General features: G+C 50.0%; 1 long non-coding RNA gene across 1 annotated transcript in view; it reads right to left on the bottom strand.

Annotated features, from left to right (window-relative positions):
- Positions 1–869: 869 nt before the first annotated feature.
- LOC134894161 (uncharacterized) overlaps positions 870–17,159 on the bottom strand; it is a 155,992-nt gene continuing 139,702 nt past the window's right edge. The window contains exon 4 of the long non-coding RNA XR_010171756.1: positions 870–1,481. This is a non-coding gene — a long non-coding RNA (uncharacterized LOC134894161). The remainder of the gene's footprint in view (positions 1,482–17,159) is intronic.

Raw genomic sequence — 17,159 nt, 5'->3', positions numbered from 1 at the left:
TGGTGTTGGTACGTCACTTTTCAGTCGCACTGCTGATCGGCAAATGATTGACAGGAAAGGGGCGTTTCTGGGAGGTAACTGAGTGTTTCCCGGGAGTGTGCTAAAAAACGCAGGCGTGTCAGGGAAAAACGCGGGAGTGCCTGGAGAAACGGGGGAGTGGCTGGCCGAACGCAGGGCGTGTTTGTGACTTCAAACCAGGAACTAAACGGACTGAGCTGATCGCAATCTGTGAGTAGGTCTGGAGCTACTCAGAAACTGCAAAGAATTATTTAGTAGCAGTTCTGCTAACGTTTCGTTCGCACTTCTGCTAAGCAAAGATACACTCCCAGAGGGCGGCGGCCTAGCGTGTGCAATGCTGCTAAAAGCAGCCAGCGAGCGAACAACTCGGAATGAGGGCCTATATCAGCTAATCTTTTCCATAATCTTTGGGGCTGCCATGCAATCAAACAATTTTGGAAACAAGTTCCAACATATCTAACATTGGCCCTCATTCCGAGTTGTTCGCTCGCAAGGCGATTTTAGCAGTATTGCACACGCTAAGCCGCCGCCTACTGGGAGTGAATCTTAGTTCCTTAAAATTGCGAACGAAAGATTCGCAATATTGCGATTACACATCTCGTAGAAGTTTCAGAGTAGCTTCAGACTTACTCGGCATCTGCGATCAGTTCAGTGCTTATCGTTACTGGTTTGACGTCACAAACACACCCAGCGTTCGCCCAGACACTCCTCCGTTTCTCCAGCCACTCCCGCGTTTTTTCCGGAAACGGTAGCGTTTTTCCCCACACGCCCATAAAACGGCCTGTTTCCGCCCAGTAACACCCATTTCCTGTCAATCACACTACGATCGCCTGAGCGAAGAAAAAGCCGTGAGTAAAAATCCAAACTTCATAGCAAATTTACTTGGCGCAGTCGCAGTGCGGACATTGCGCATGCGCACTAAGCGGAAAAACGCTGCGATGCGAAGAAATTTTCCGAGCGAACGACTCGGAATGACCTCCATAGTCTCTAACATATCACAGGATTGTTAATTAACACCTGAATGGGCGGTATTGGGAATTTTAAGTGCAAACATGAAACTATCTTTTCCATCAAAGAAACTTTTCATTTCGGCAGTAGCCCATAAGTGTATCTTACATCAGTGGATCTCTCCTACTCCTCCTAGTATTACAATGTTCCAGGGAAAAAAAAATTATCTTTAAAATGTACTGGATAGAAACTTTGTTGTACAAAGAAACCTGTAAAAAAAAAAAATGTTCTTATTATGGGACAAATATATAGATTCTCTACCACATGAAACAAAAGTGCAGATACATAAGTGCTTTTTAGGCTTTTATTACTTCGAAGACTGCCTGATGACCAGATTCTTTACTATTTTGTCTTATTCTTCTTCTCTTCTTTCTACTTCCCTTTGTTTCCCTTACATTTCTTCTTTTTTTCAGCTCTTTCTTCTCTCTTTTATATTAGACATATGCAATCAATAACTGTTAAAATAAAAACAAATTATTTTGTATGTTTGATGTTCAATTCTGATGATATGCTTCAAGTTACATTTTGTTTTAATAGAAAATTGGAAAGATTGGTCTTTTATGAAACATCTGCATTTCTATATCGCAACATACCACAGCTTATGTTAAAATATTTACATTGTTTAAACAAGTAAATCTTATGTACAATTTAAATTTGTGTAAAAGCATTTGTTCCTTTTACAAGTGGCGATGTATGTATATGGACAACCTTTCCACAATAAAAATTATTTTTTTAAGTTTAATTAAAAAACACGAGTGTGAGATGCAACATGGGGAATCACATTGTTTAGAGTTAGGACCACTCTTAGCAGAAGCGCTGTGAAGTGGCGAGTGGCTTATCGTATTTGCAAATGTAACTCTGACTTCTGCATTTAACAAATAAAAAGCTGATCAGCATATGCTGATGACTTATTATTGTATTTTAATAATCTTCATGTAGTGCTCCCTGGTTTTCTAAAGCTCCTTCATGATTTTGAACTTATATCAGGGTTTGTGATTAATAAATCTATGACAGAGGCCTTGTACTCTGGTGCTTTAGAAAATTGGAATGGCTCATTCCGTTCTAGGTGGGCGGAAACCTCACTGATTTATTTGGGACTAAATCCCTTCTGACCTCTGTGCAGCTAACCTTCCTAGGGTTATTACCTGCATCCTAGTCAGGGACGTGCAGTCAGGGGAGGCAGGGGAGGCAGTGCCTCCCCTGTCATTCTCCTCTGTCATTAATGAATACAATAATATAAAGAAGATACTTATGACACATATTCTGTGTCCTAAGTATATGCTTTATATTATTGTATAATTTCTACATTTGAAAATAGGTAAAACATTTTTTTAGAGTCACCGAGAGCGGTGCCTCCTGTGTATAATGGCAAAGAGCCGGAAGCGGGGGGTGGGCAGGGGGCGCGACCAAGGACAGGGCTGTAAAAGCCCATTGAAAAAAACAGGTTAAGCGGCACCAGTGTGAGTGCCTCAGTGACAGGGGCGTGCTTTCAGCCCATATGAAAGCACGCCCCTGTCGCTGATGCACATATGATTGGGCACTAGAAATTGATCTCACCCGCTGGCCGCTTCCGTTCCTCCGGCCAGACCCTCTGCAGCTCCGCCGAAGAGACCCTGGTGGCCTCTGCTCCCCTGACCTCTCCTGCCTAGCGGTTGCATAGATCGACGGGCGCTGGTGAACTCAGCACTGCTAATCACCAGCTCACAGCCGGCGCCTCTCATCAAGCTTCCCCCCCTCTCTGTTGGTGACGCTCATCTCCCCCCGGCTCACCGATGGTCACGCACCCCCCCCCCCTCCCGCTCACCACCGCTGGGTGCCGCACATCAAGCCACCGCCGCCCACCGCTGCCTTCCCCCTCGGCTCAGCTATGGTGCCGCTCACCCCCCACCCCCCCGGTCAGCGATGGTCCGGCAAATCACCCGCTCATCGTTGGGTGCCGACCCCCCCCCCCCGCTCAACGGTGGTCCAACAAATCCCCCCCACTCAGCAATGGTCCCGCAAATCACCCCCCCCCCCACACTCAGCGATGGCCCCGCAAATCACACCCCTCGCTCACCGCTGGGTGCCGATCCCCCTCCGCCCCGCTCAGCACCCACAGCTCACCCCTCATCACCCCCAGGCACACACCCCCAGCTCATCACCCACAGCTCACCTCTCATCACCCCCAGGCACCCCCCCCTGCTCATCACCCACAGCTCACCTCTCATCACCCCCAGGCACCCTCCCCCCTGCTCATCACCCCCAGGCACCCTCCCCCTGCTCATCACCCACAGCTCACCTCTCATCACCCCCAGGCACCCCCCCCCTGATTATCACCCACAGCTCACCTCTCATCACCCCCAGGCACGCCCCCCCCTGCTTATCACCCCCCCAGTTCAGCGCAGCTCCCTGCTCATATCCCCCCCCCCCCCTCACTGCCGCCCGCCGTTTCCCGGCCAGCTAAGCTGAGCTCTCAGCTGGAGGGAGCGCAGGGGAAGCTGTAATGCCGGGCCCGGGGCTTCACTGACACTATTCTGCGCTCACCCCCCGCTGGCGGCTCATTGAGTGTCGGCTGGGGGAAGCTGCAGTGCTGTGCCTGGGGCTCCACTGAGACTGCTGCGCTCACCCCCGCTGGCGACTCATGTGATGTATGTATACACCACATGAGCCGCCAGTGGGGGTGAGCGCAGCATAGTCATACACCAGATGAGCCATCAGCGGGTGTGAGCGGGTGACTACAAGGACCTGTATATGGCAGGTTGCCCCTCATCATTTTCCATGGGTGCATGCTATTTTGCCTTCTCTCCCCTCAGCTCCATCCCTCCCCCCAAGCGGCTCTTCCGTAGTGTAACGTGTATAAGTGGCTATCCTGTGGTGTAACGTGTATAAGCGACTCTCCTGTGGTGTGATGTGTATAAGCGGCTCTTCCGTAGTGTAGCGTGTATAAGCGCTTCTACTGTGGTGTAACGTGTATAACCGGCTCTTCTGTGGTGTACCGCTCCTGATAGGCTGCCGGTCCGCAGAAGATTTGAAATAGTAGCGCCGCAGTCATAGGAGCCGCAGTGCCGCCAACAACAGCCTCCTCCTCCTTACACAGCTGCCACCCTCTGCCTCCTCCTCGCTATACCTCCGCCACCCTCAGCCGCGCGGCCACCCTCAGTCCTTCTCTGCACCTCTGCCTCCTCCGAACCATGCCGACCACAGCATCCTCATCCACTGCACTGCAGACAACAGCATCCTCAGCACCACCGCTACTAAAGAGGTAATCTTACCCTGCTGCCTTTCTCTCTCCCTAGTCCCTACTGTATGCCCTTGCTGTCCCTCTCTCTCACTCTCCCTGTCCTTCTGTCACTTTCCCTGTCGCTCTCTGTCACTCACCCTGTTCCTATGTCCCTGCTGTCACTTTCCATGTCCCTCTCTCTGTCACTCTCCCTGTCCCTGCTGTCACTTTCCCTGTCCCACTCTCTGTCACTCTCCCTGTCCTTATGTTCTTGCTGTCACTTTCCCTGTCCCTCTTTCACTCTCCCTGTCCCTGCTGTCACTCTCCCTGAATTATTTCTCATTCCATGTGAATTTCGGCTCATACCGTGTGCTATAATGTGAATTTCGGCGCATACCGTGTGCTATAATTTGAATTTCGGCTCATACCGTGTGCTATAATGTGAATTTCGGCTCATTCAGTGTGGTATAATGTGAAATGGGCACCAATACTAGACAGTATAATGGGTCCTACTATTGTGGTGTATAAGGGGTATATGGTGTGGTAAACTACACTGAAGGACACGCCCCCTTATCCGTAGCACACTCGCCTTCGGTGCGTACATAATTGCAACCTTCACTTTTCCATATCCCCACTTCAAAATTCCACTTCAACCACTGTGAGGGATGGTATCAGAATCCTGGCGCTTGAGATGACAACTGTCAGAATACCGACAGCGTCATCCCGATGTGCAGGATCCCGACAACCCCCCCAAACCCTGCAGCCTGTTTCTAAACTGCGCCAGGTAGAGCCCATTCCTAGACTGGTACTGCTGGCCAGGGATGACTCTACTTGTCTCCAGCCTCCACCACAAGCAGCAGCGCAGCTGTTGGGAGACCTGCTGCTGCTGGCGGAGAATGGAGGTGAGCAGAGTCTGTCCCCATTGAGAAGTTCGATAGACTTTTTGGAAAGCAGCCACTAACCCCTATTGCACACTGTAACTGAAGCCGCTGCGGCCGCTGTAATAAATCCTTTACCTACGTACTCTGTCCCCAGTTAGCGTACACAGTCCCGTACTGTGCACGCACTTTGCGTACACACGCCGGAATAGCTGTGCAGCTTACACTCCATGCATACACACAGACCGACACGCTGAGAGCACGAGGCAGCTCTAGGTGTGGCAATTACACTATACAAACGCTGAACAGAAACTGAATGCGACACCAGTATTTGATTGTATGTTGTGGTCCAAAGCAGCAACAAGTAATAATATATTTGTAAAAGGGGATTACAATAAGTTAAAATATAAATGGTACAACACAATACAATTCAATCACAGAGAGAGAGTCACACCCAATGATACATACGTTTGTTCGCCTGCGCAACCCGGATACGGTCCTCTAGTGGATCTGGCAAGATGACCTTAGAGCAAGAGAGAGAGAGAGTGACCGGCCCAGGTGCAAGGTTTATATACCCTTTCCCAAAATACAATACAATGGGGTTGTATGCTCTCCACCGATTGGTTGGAGGGATGGTCGTTTACAGTACAGGAGAGGTCATTGGTCGGTTTGAAGAGATGGGCGATGCCTTGATCCAGGGGTGTATACAGCTGGTCAGCTCTGGATTCCCACCGCATACCAAGTACATAATAAACACAAATACACCTTTAATCTGCCTTTGCGAATAACTATTCGCAACGACATGCGATCTTCTCCAAACCAACACCGGATTATTACTCATAATTATCCAAACACGTAGATACCATGCATGATGCTCTGATCAGTTACTGTCCCCTCGCATACTGTAAAGGTGTATAATTCCCTTGTTGTGCCTTGTAAATAAGTAAAAGTTGCATGAGGGGAAAGTGGAGACTATGTGTGATGTGTGTACAAAGTTTGGGAAATATGTAATGTGTGACAGATATTTCCATGTTCATTAGGTTACTTTGTTATGTTATCTCCAAGCAACATGATCCTACACATGAAATGACCAACCATTCTCAAGATACAAACAAATATATATATATATATATATACATATATATATATATATATATATATAATTCCAAGAGTTTTGACTATAAATGTTATACCTCTGATCTATAAATGTAAGTTGTCAGCTGTTAGTGATTTGTATCAGCAAGGCTTGTGTTCTTTGTATAGTATATTTGTCTCCTATTGTCCTGGTTTCTATTAAACAATGACAGTCTGATTTTGGTTGTCTTCAGTATACACTCTGAAACAATAAGGATAACTAGAGATATTTACTTTCCTCACAGATCAGGGTGCCTGTTTCATGATCACAAACCTTTGCGTAAACAAGACATGTCTTGATATATTCAAGACATTGTTTTAGAAGAATGTGTATGTGTGGTTTGATTAGCTTGTGTGTGAACAGTAACTTGCCTTTGAAGATTACACAGTCTGTACAAATTCTGTACTATAAGGATAGAATATGGAACATGGCTTTGGGGGCCTTTCTATGTGATTGCGTATGTCACCGTATTTACCCATACCCCACGCTAATACGCAGGGCTTCATGAGCCAATGTATGCAGCGTCCAGGTTTGCGCACGCACGGCTAATACGCAACCGCACAGAAGCCACTCTAAATGGTGTCTGTATGTGTAGTGCGGGTTTGTAATATTTTCCGACTTCGACACCATGCTGCCCAAAAGGAGGCTCTAGAATCTGCCCCCTACTGCTGTAGTGCAGGTAGGAAACACAAGCACAGCAGGCACAGCCAGGGGTGGTGATGACATGATGTAGTTCTATGAATTTTATGAGTAAAGGGGCCCCAAATCGGTGTGTTGCTTAGGGGGCTAAACTCGCCTCTGGCAGCGGACATAGCGGCGGCTTTAGTGGGCATGCCTCACCAGCCACTGACCTCACTGCACGCCACTGATCCTAGTTGACTTTCAAGCTTGGAAACATTTACCACTTACTTATATAGGCAGATGTCATTTAATAAAGATGATTTCCTTCCTCAGGTTATTGTACCTTAATCTAATGTTACCTTTATTGTTAAAGGACTGATTTGAAAATATTAGCTAAGGCCATTTACAAATTCATCTGGACAGACAAAAAGAATATATTTATGTAAATTTTGTGAATCTCCAGACTGGGAGGTAATAATCTTCCTTGCATTAAAAATGATATTCTTGCTGTAAACTATCTACATGCTTTTGATTGGCTAGGAAACTCTGCCAAATTTGCTAATAAAAGTTTGGAACAGGCCTTTTGCCCTGACATTTCCCTCTTGAGTCTTTTACCCAGTGCTAGGGTGTTCAGCGCCCCCCTGCAAACTATAAATTTGTGCCCTCCCATACTTTACAAAGGGACAGCGCACATAATGCTCCCTGTAGTGGTGCCGCTTACACACGTAACGCCCCCTGTGGTAGTTCCACTTATACACAAAGCCCCCTGTAGTAGTGGCACTTACACATGTAACTCCCCCTGCAACAGTGACGCTTACATACGTAAGTGACAGGCGTGACAGGCACAGCAGCCAGCAGCAGCAGGGGCCCAGGCGCAGCAGCAGGGATGCAAAGCAGGGAGAGCGCCTCTCCAACCCTGGCGTCTTTCCTGCTTTGCATCCCTTTGCTGAGCTGGTAGCGCCGGGCCTGCATGAGACCCATGACTTTCCAATCTTCATTCGCTAGCAATGTATTACTAACTACCCCATGTGCAGCATGTCGCTAATCCTGCTCCAGGATGGGTATTTTAGCTCACACTACTATTTTTGCTCCCTCTATATTATAATACAATGTATTGAGCATCCTCAGTCTCTGGCTCACCTTTATTAAATGAGTGGAGCCTACAGGGTCTCCGCTTAGTTTTCCAAATTTTGGATGAGCAGACACTTAAACTGCTCCTCTGTTACTGACTACAGGAGACGTTTTCCCACCTCACTATTTATTTATTTTTATATGACCTAATCTGTAGCTTTGTGACTATATTACTCTCTAAGTCAATGGAAGCTGATAGAACCCATGTGCTGAGCTGCACCGCTGCCCTGAAGGAAGCTGTTCCCTTTTGAGTATTCATATTAAACGTTCTAATAAGTTAGACAAGGTGCAGTCCGGTATTGCCAAATGGGCAATAGATTTTCCCACCATTCGTCTTCAAACTATTCTCACTGCTTATACGCGCCTTAACAAAACTCTTATCTCTGCCTCTTACACAGAAATGCACTACAAGCTCCTACACTGTACTTACTATAACCCCAAATTACGTTGTTTAATTAGTGTTCTGATTCTAATTGCTTTAAATTTCACGCACCTGGACCTCTACCACTGCACGTGGAGCTGCCTAGAGGTTAAAACATTTTGGTCCATTATTCATACATATATTAAAGATTCTTTGGGTATATCCATTAATATTTCTCCTTAATGAGCACTCTGGGACATATACTTAACCTCCTAACAGCCCAAGCCTCCTGTGGGACAGTGTATTTTATTAGCTAAAATCGCTGCAGTGGAGAAGAAAACCATTCTCTCCCAGGGTTTCCTCAGATACCTTGACACTAACTTTGCTAATGCCACGTATTACCACGTATTTCTTACCTGTTGCATATGGATTGGCTAGAAGTCTCAATTAATAAGGAAAAACGGGCTGTGAAATTCTTTGCAACCTGGTTACCGTATGTACGTATCTTACCGTCCCCTATGAAGGACACCCTCCGCCGAACAGTTATGTTAACCTCCTGGTACAACTTAGTACAACTTGGTAATCTCAATGGCATGTCCCCCGTTTTAGGTCACATTTTTGTATTGTACTGCATGTCTATTGTTATGTGCAGTTCTTCAATAAAATCCTTAAAAATAAAATACAAATAGAAAGCGGTCTTTTTTTGCTGGTTTACAGCAGTGTACAGGGGGAGTCTTTTTCATGTCTATGTAACCCTCCCTCCTCAGCACCTGCTCCAGCCCATAAATCGATTTCAGCAACTTCCATTTTACGAAACATGTTAGTTATTAATGTCATTAAATGGGGTGACACAATGCTCTGACAGCAGCGCGACCACACACGTTGCACAGTATATCATCAGTGTTAGGTGCCACGGTCCGCGGCGCCGCTCGGTCTGCTTCCGAGCGACGCTCACGGCCGCCGCACCTCCCTCCCTGCCCGCCCGGCGCCTAGCAATGCCAGGACGCCATGCGTACTGTAGCCGCCAGGTCCCTGGCAACGCTAGGACGCCGGGCGCCCTCAGCCGCTGGGTCCATAGCAACGGGGACGCCATTGGCGGACCGCGTTCCCCGTTGCCAGATAGGATTGATTGGTTGCTCGTGCAGCAAGGCAGCTGCACGGAAACTAGTAATTAGGGTCTGGGGGCTGGTCTTGCTGGCCCTCCTGTCATTGGCCAGCAGGGTCTTTTTTTTATAGGAGCCAGCACACTGCAGTCTCGCCGGTGATAGCTTCCTGTATGCTGTTCTTGCCTTGCAACGTCTGTTCCTGGTCAGCTGTATCGATCCTGCTCCCTGTGCTCCTGAGTTCTGGAGTTCTGAAGCCGGTCCTGGGAATCCTTCCTGTCCAAGTGAACCTGTTGCGGTCATCTGGGGGTTCTCGCTTGTTGGGGTTCTCTCCCGGTTTCGTGAGTAGCGGCTTCTGCCGCGTGTTGCGGCCTAGGCCGCTTAGTCCTTGTTTTACTTTTGTATTGGTGGTTTTTGTGGAGGTTTCCGCTTTTCACTGTCCTCCCCGGAACTTGGCAATGCCGTGTGGGGGAGAGGACAGTGGTATCTTTTGTAGTTCTTTTCCTTTGGCGGCGTGCCGCACATATATTTAGTTTTAGGGTAGTTAGTAGCCCCTAGCTTCTGTTTGCTTTAGTTAGAGGTCCCCTTGTTATTATCCTGTCTCGGTTCACGCCTTGTCTCACTCTAAGACCTGGGGGCATCGGAGTTGGGCAGACCTAATCCGCCCTTCAAACGTGGCTGCCGTGGGCCCAAGAAACCATAGTTACTCAGGCATGAACTGACCACACGGGTAAAACAACGGAGGTAGGGTGCTAGGGGCTATTCCCGTACCATCCCTTATTTCAGCGTCACGTCCTGGTGCTCTGGACTCTCTACACAACATCTCTCTAGTTCTGAGCATCAGGAACGTAACATTATCACCGGCCCAAAAAATAAAAAATAAAAAATAATAATAATATTAAGAGTTATTTGTTTTTGGTGGGCCTTGAAATTCGGCCTCATGAATCCGGCAGTATTAGGACCGAATCCCAGCCAGCTTTTGGCCAACCAGATTCAGGAACTAACTCAGATGGTTCAGGATCTTACTCTTCGGGTGAGATCGCAGGAAGATCTTTTGCGAGCCTCCCCGAGTATAATTCCAGAACCAAAGATACACCTTCCTGACCGTTTTTCAGGTAACCGAAAGGATTTTTTTTAATTTCAAGGAAGCTTGTAAGCTTTATTTTCGTTTAAGGCCCCGATCCTCTGGTACTGAGTCTCAACGGGTCGGGATTGTGATGTCTTTACTACAAGGCGATCCGCAAACCTGGGCTTTTGGGTTAAAAGCCGATGATGTTGCCTTGCTATCTGTAGATGCCTTTTTTAAGTCTCTAGGCCTTTTATACGATGACCCTGATAGAGAAGCTTCGGCTGAGAGCCACCTGCGTGCACTTAAGCAAGGGAAAAATCCAGCAGAGGCGTATTGTACCAAGTTTCGCCGTTGGTCGAACGACTGTGGCTGGAATGACCCGGCCCTGCGCAGTCAGTTTCGCCTCGGTTTGTCTGAAGTTATTAAAGACAGTCTCCTGCAGTACCCCGCTCCAGAGACTTTAGACAAACTCATGGAGCTTGCTATTAAAATTGATCGTCGTCTCCGGGAGCGGAGGGCTGAAAGAGGAGCTAGTTTCAGGCCTAGTCCATGTGTGTATACTTTCCCTGAGGACGTCGAGGAGCCCATGCAAATGGGTCTCTCCCGGCTGTCCCCAGAGGAAAGAACCAGAAGGCTAAATTCTGGTCTTTGCTTGTATTGTGGTGGCAAGGGACATATCGCACGTAATTGCCCGAATAAGCAGGGAAACACTCTGACCCAGTGAATTGTGAGGGGGTTCACTTGGGTCTGCAGTTGATCTCCTCTAATGATTCCTTATTAGTTCCTGTAAAAATTTCCTTTGGTAGCCTCAGTTCGTTGGTGTCGGTGTCACAATCCTGACTGTAATTCTCATATTTGGTGACTTACCCCTGCTTTCTGTCCTGGATCCTGTGTCTTTTCACTCACGGAGTTAAACAGCTTGTCAGCACTGAGTTTCCTGAGTTCTCTGCCTGAGAGGTAATCAGCTCCACCTGTGGTGATCTCCTGTGTGAGGCTGAATTCAGTAATCTAAAAGCAAGCATCCTGTGTTTTGCAGAAGTCCAGGCTTCAGTGTTCTCTTGGCCTGCTAGGCCTCATTCTACATCACAGCCTTGGCTAGAGTAGTCACATGACAGTGACATCACCTAATCCTGCCCACCAATCATCAAGGACCAGGAAGTATAAATCAGGAGGCTGAGTTGGAATCTGGGCCATTTCCTCGTGTCACATACAGCCTTGTGAGAGTCTTTATGCTGAGCTCCCTTAAGGTAACCATTGTACCTAAGTTCCTGTGGAAACTCTGTTCCCTTGTTCCTGTATGGTTACTTGTGTGTTGCCATTTGATTTCACCATTTCCCTGAGTCTCAATGTAAAGGCACAGCTGCAATGTTTCGTCTTAAAGGCACAGTACTGAATTCCATGTTCTCCACTGAAAACCACAGCTGTCGTGTTTCAGTTTTACTACTGTTGTAGTTGGGATCTCCAGAGCTCAGTACTTCCGTGCTTCCAACACCTCAGTACCTCCGTGCTTCCAACACCTCCGTGCTTCCAGCACCTCAGTACCTCCGTGCCTCAGGACCTCCGTGCCTCCGTGCCTCAGTACCTCCGTGCTTCCAGCACCTCCGTGCCTCCGTGCTTCCAGCACCTCCGTGACTCAGCATCTCCGTGCCTCAGCACCTCAGTACCTCCGTGCCTCAGGACCTCCGTGCCTCCGTGCCTCAGTACCTCCGTGCTTCCAGCACCTCCGTGCCTCCGTGCTTCCAGCACCTCCGTGACTCAGCATCTCCGTGCCTCAGCACCTCCGTGCCTCAGTACCTCCGTGCTTCCAGCACCTCCGTGCCTCCGTGCTTCCAGCATCTCCGTGCCTCAGCACCTCCGTGCCTCAGCACCTCCGTGCCTCCGTGCCTCAGCACCTCCGTGCCTCAGTACCTCCGTGCTTCCAGCACCTCCGTGCCTCCGTGCCTCAGCACCCCAGTGTCTCTACGCACTCCAGTGTCTCTACGCACCCCAGTGTCTCTACGCACCTCAGTGCCTCTACGCACCTCAGTGCCTCTACGCACCTCAGTGCCTCTACGCACCTCAGTGCCTCTACGCACCTCAGTGCCTCTACGCACCTCAGTGCCTCTACGTACCTCAGTGCCTCTACGTACCTCAGTGTCTCCAAGTACCTCAGTGTCTCCAAGTACCTCAGTGTCTCCAAGCACCTCAGTGTCTCCAAGCACCTCAGTGTCTCCAAGCACCTCAGTGTCTCCAAGCACCTCAGTGTCCCCAAGCACCCCGTGCCCTTTAGCACAGTTGTACCTGTTATTCTTCACTGATTCATCAGCGCCTTTCCAGTTCTGTCTTTCAGGAGACCTTCAGCGCCCACACGTGCTTCCTGTCTGCCGACCTCATCCTGCATGAGGAGAACTTGGATTCGGCCATCTCTGCCGCGGTTCCTCTTCCCAGTCACCGGAAGAGACCCCGAGTCCACAACACTTCCAAAACCAGGTCAGTGGTGGTATTCGTGTAGTCCTCCAGTCGCCCGCGCAGACTTCGCTAGCACCGGGTTCACAAAAACCTTAGTCATGACAGTAGGAAATGGCCCCATGGACCCGGCCGAAAGTGTTAGTCTGACGCATGACCTCCTAAGCAAAATTGCAGGACGCTTGGAAGGTCTGGAGTCGACTCAGCATCAATTGGCACAGTGTCTGCAGCGGAATTCTTTCTCCAGAGATTCTCTGACCTTCTGCTCTAAGACTCCTGACCTACTGCAGATATTCTACCAGATGTTATTACAGTTACAAGAACTTTTGCCTAGTATTCTCTCTGTGATGCCTGATCTCCTCAGGAATACTACCAACGTTGTTGACCCTGTTTTGTCCCATCCAGTTAATAGAGTCTCTTCCTCTGCGCAAGGGAAAGTTTTTCATCAGAGCTATCCACGGCCCAAGCTCTCTGAAGCTGAACGTCAGCGGCGTAAGGAGCTACATCTCTGTCTTTACTGTGGAAATTCTGGTCATTTTGTTAAAGACTGCATTCTTCGCAAGCCAGGGAATGGTGACAAATCGCAGTATCACAGTGCTCATGTCTACAAGTCATCCACAGTAGCCGATCCTGCTACTGCTGACGGGGGTATCAAGATGGCTACTCGGAAAGAGACTCAAATTTATGACTGGGGTCCGGTGATTAAAAGACCTTATCCCAAGTTGGGTGTCCAGAGAAGAATATTCAAGCCATTTAGAGTCACAGAGGAGTCAGAGTGTCCAGCCCCAGGGGGGGCGTCCGTGTCTTCAGCCCCAGGAGGGGCGTCTTCAGAGTGTCCAGCCCCAGGAGGGGCGTCTTCAGAGTGTCCAGCCCCAGGAGGGGCGTCTTCAGAGTGTCCAGCCCCAGGAGGGGCGTCTTCAGAGTGTCCAGCCCCAGGAGGGGCGTCTTCAGAGTGTCCAGCCCCAGGAGGGGCATCTTCAGAGTGTCCAGCCCCAGGAGGGGCGTCTTCAGAGTGTCCAGCCCCAGGAGGGGCGTCTTCAGAGTGTCCAGCCCCAGGAGGGGCGTCTTCAGAGTGTCCAGCCCCAGGAGGGGCGTCTTCAAAGTGTCCAGCCCCAGGAGGGGCGTCTTCAGAGTGTCCAGCCCCAGGAGGGGCGTCTTCAGAGTGTCTAGCCCCAGGAGGGGCGTCTTCAAAGTGTCCAGCCCCAGGAGGGGCGTCTTCAAAGTGTCTAGCCCCAGGAGGGGCGTCTTCAGAGTGTCCAGCCCCAGGGGGGGCGTCCGTGTCTTCAGCCCCAGGGGGGGCGTCTTCAGAGTGTCCAGCCCCAAGAAGGGGTTCTTCAGAGTGTCCAGCCCCAAGAAGGGGTTCTTCAGAGTGTCCAGCCCCAGTGAGGGGTTCAGAGCGTCCAGCCCCAGTGAGGGGTTCAGAGCGTCCAGCCCCAGTGAGGGGTTCAGAGCGTCCAGCCCCAGGAGGGGGTTCTTCAGAGGGCACAGCCCCAGGAGGGGGTTCTTCAGAGGGTCCAGCCCCAGGAGGGGGTTCCGAGGGTACAGCCCCAGGAAGGGGATCCGAGGGTCCAGAGCCAGAGGGTCTACAGAGTGCTGCCCAGCCAGAGGGTCTACAGAGTGCTGCCCAGCCAGAGGGTCTACAGAGTGCTGCCCAGCCAGAGAGCCTTCAGAGCGCTGCCCAGCCAGAGAGCCTTCAGAGCGCTGCCCAGCCAGAGAGCCTTCAGAGCGCTGCCCAGCCAGAGAGCCTTCAGAGCGCAGACCAGCCCCGTGAAGAGAGGGCTCTTGCCTCAGCCCAGCCCCTTGAAGTGGGGGCTCTTGCCTCAGCCCAGCCCCTTGAAGTGGGGGCTCTTGCCTCAGCCCAGCCCCTTGAAGTGGGGGCTCTTGCCTCAGCCCAGCCCCGTGAAGTGGGGGCTCCTGCCTTGGTTCAGCCCCGTGAAGAAAGGACTCAGTCCGTCCCGGTTCCAGCCGGTCCAGCAATACTCCAGGCCCAGCCTGGTCAGTCCGTCCCGGTTCCAGCCGGTCCAGCAATACTCCAGGCCCAGCTTGGCCAGTCTGTTCCGGTTCCAGCCGGTCCAGTGTTACTCCAGGACCAGCCTGGTCAGTCTCCTTTGGTTCCAGCCAATTCAAGCATCCCCGGATCCAATCCAGTCCTACTCGTCCAGTCAAAGATTTCTCCAGTTTCAGCCTCTAAGCTTTCGTCTGATGGTTTACCACCTATTTACTTCGATGGAGATTTACTGCAATATGCCGCTTTGGTTGAACAATTTCTGTCTCGGATGGAGTCTGATCCTTCAGGTGCAGTAACTCCTTCCAACGTTACTCGATATCTGTTCCTGGCATTCAGAGGAAGAGCTTTGGAGTGGGCCAACATGCTTTTTGAGAGTAATGATCCTGTGTTCCATGACTTACAGAATTTTAGTAATGCTGTGGTTAAAGAATTTGGTCCTAAACCTATGGAATCTGACTCGGTAAAGAAATCAGGCTCTAAAGGGAATGCAGAAGGAAGTTTGTGCTGTCCTCCCAGGGATAATCTAAGAATCTCCTTCAGTAAGAATCCGACCATTAAAATTGCTCATGTTGGAGTCTCTCCTAGCCCAGAGAATTTAAATCTCCAGTGCACCTCATTTTCATCTGCAAACTGTGTATCTATAGGAGATTCATATCTTCCATTAGACTTGGACTCAGACTCTGAATTTGATCCAGTCCATGATGCTACTCCTTTCTTGGGAGCCCCCATGTTTTCTAAGGAAGGTTTTTCTTTACAGGAGATCCCGCGGTCCTTGGTCAAAACCAAACGTTCCCATAAGAAGAAGAGGCATCAACAAAGGTCCTAAATTCTTCTGTATGAATTTCTCAAGTTCCCCTAAGATTGGATGGGTGTCCGGAGTCCACCCTCGAAGAGGGGGATACTGTCACAATCCTGACTGTAATTCTCATATTTGGTGACTTACCCCTGCTTTCTGTCCTGGATCCTGTGTCTTTTCACTCACGGAGTTAAACAGCTTGTCAGCACTGAGTTTCCTGAGTTCTCTGCCTGAGAGGTAATCAGCTCCACCTGTGGTGATCTCCTGTGTGAGGCTGAATTCAGTAATCTAAAAGCAAGCATCCTGTGTTTTGCAGAAGTCCAGGCTTCAGTGTTCTCTTGGCCTGCTAGGCCTCATTCTACATCACAGCCTTGGCTAGAGTAGTCACATGACAGTGACATCACCTAATCCTGCCCACCAATCATCAAGGACCAGGAAGTATAAATCAGGAGGCTGAGTTGGAATCTGGGCCATTTCCTCGTGTCACATACAGCCTTGTGAGAGTCTTTATGCTGAGCTCCCTTAAGGTAACCATTGTACCTAAGTTCCTGTGGAAACTCTGTTCCCTTGTTCCTGTATGGTTACTTGTGTGTTGCCATTTGATTTCACCATTTCCCTGAGTCTCAATGTAAAGGCACAGCTGCAATGTTTCGTCTTAAAGGCACAGTACTGAATTCCATGTTCTCCACTGAAAACCACAGCTGTCGTGTTTCAGTTTTACTACTGTTGTAGTTGGGATCTCCAGAGCTCAGTACTTCCGTGCTTCCAACACCTCAGTACCTCCGTGCTTCCAACACCTCCGTGCTTCCAGCACCTCAGTACCTCCGTGCCTCAGGACCTCCGTGCCTCCGTGCCTCAGTACCTCCGTGCTTCCAGCACCTCCGTGCCTCCGTGCTTCCAGCACCTCCGTGACTCAGCATCTCCGTGCCTCAGCACCTCAGTACCTCCGTGCCTCAGGACCTCCGTGCCTCCGTGCCTCAGTACCTCCGTGCTTCCAGCACCTCCGTGCCTCCGTGCTTCCAGCACCTCCGTGACTCAGCATCTCCGTGCCTCAGCACCTCCGTGCCTCAGTACCTCCGTGCTTCCAGCACCTCCGTGCCTCCGTGCTTCCAGCATCTCCGTGCCTCAGCACCTCCGTGCCTCAGCACCTCCGTGCCTCCGTGCCTCAGCACCTCCGTGCCTCAGTACCTCCGTGCTTCCAGCACCTCCGTGCCTCCGTGCCTCAGCACCCCAGTGTCTCTACGCACTCCAGTGTCTCTACGCACCCCAGTGTCTCTACGCACCTCAGTGCCTCTACGCACCTCAGTGCCTCTACGCACCTCAGTGCCTCTACGCACCTCAGTGCCTCTACGCACCTCAGTGCCTCTACGCACCTCAGTGCCTCTAC

Source organism: Pseudophryne corroboree, chromosome 1 (assembly GCF_028390025.1).
Source record: "Pseudophryne corroboree isolate aPseCor3 chromosome 1, aPseCor3.hap2, whole genome shotgun sequence".
Lineage (NCBI taxonomy): Eukaryota > Metazoa > Chordata > Amphibia > Anura > Myobatrachidae > Pseudophryne > Pseudophryne corroboree.
Note: the sequence above shows the minus strand (reverse complement) of the source record. Positions and strands in the feature narration are given on the sequence as shown.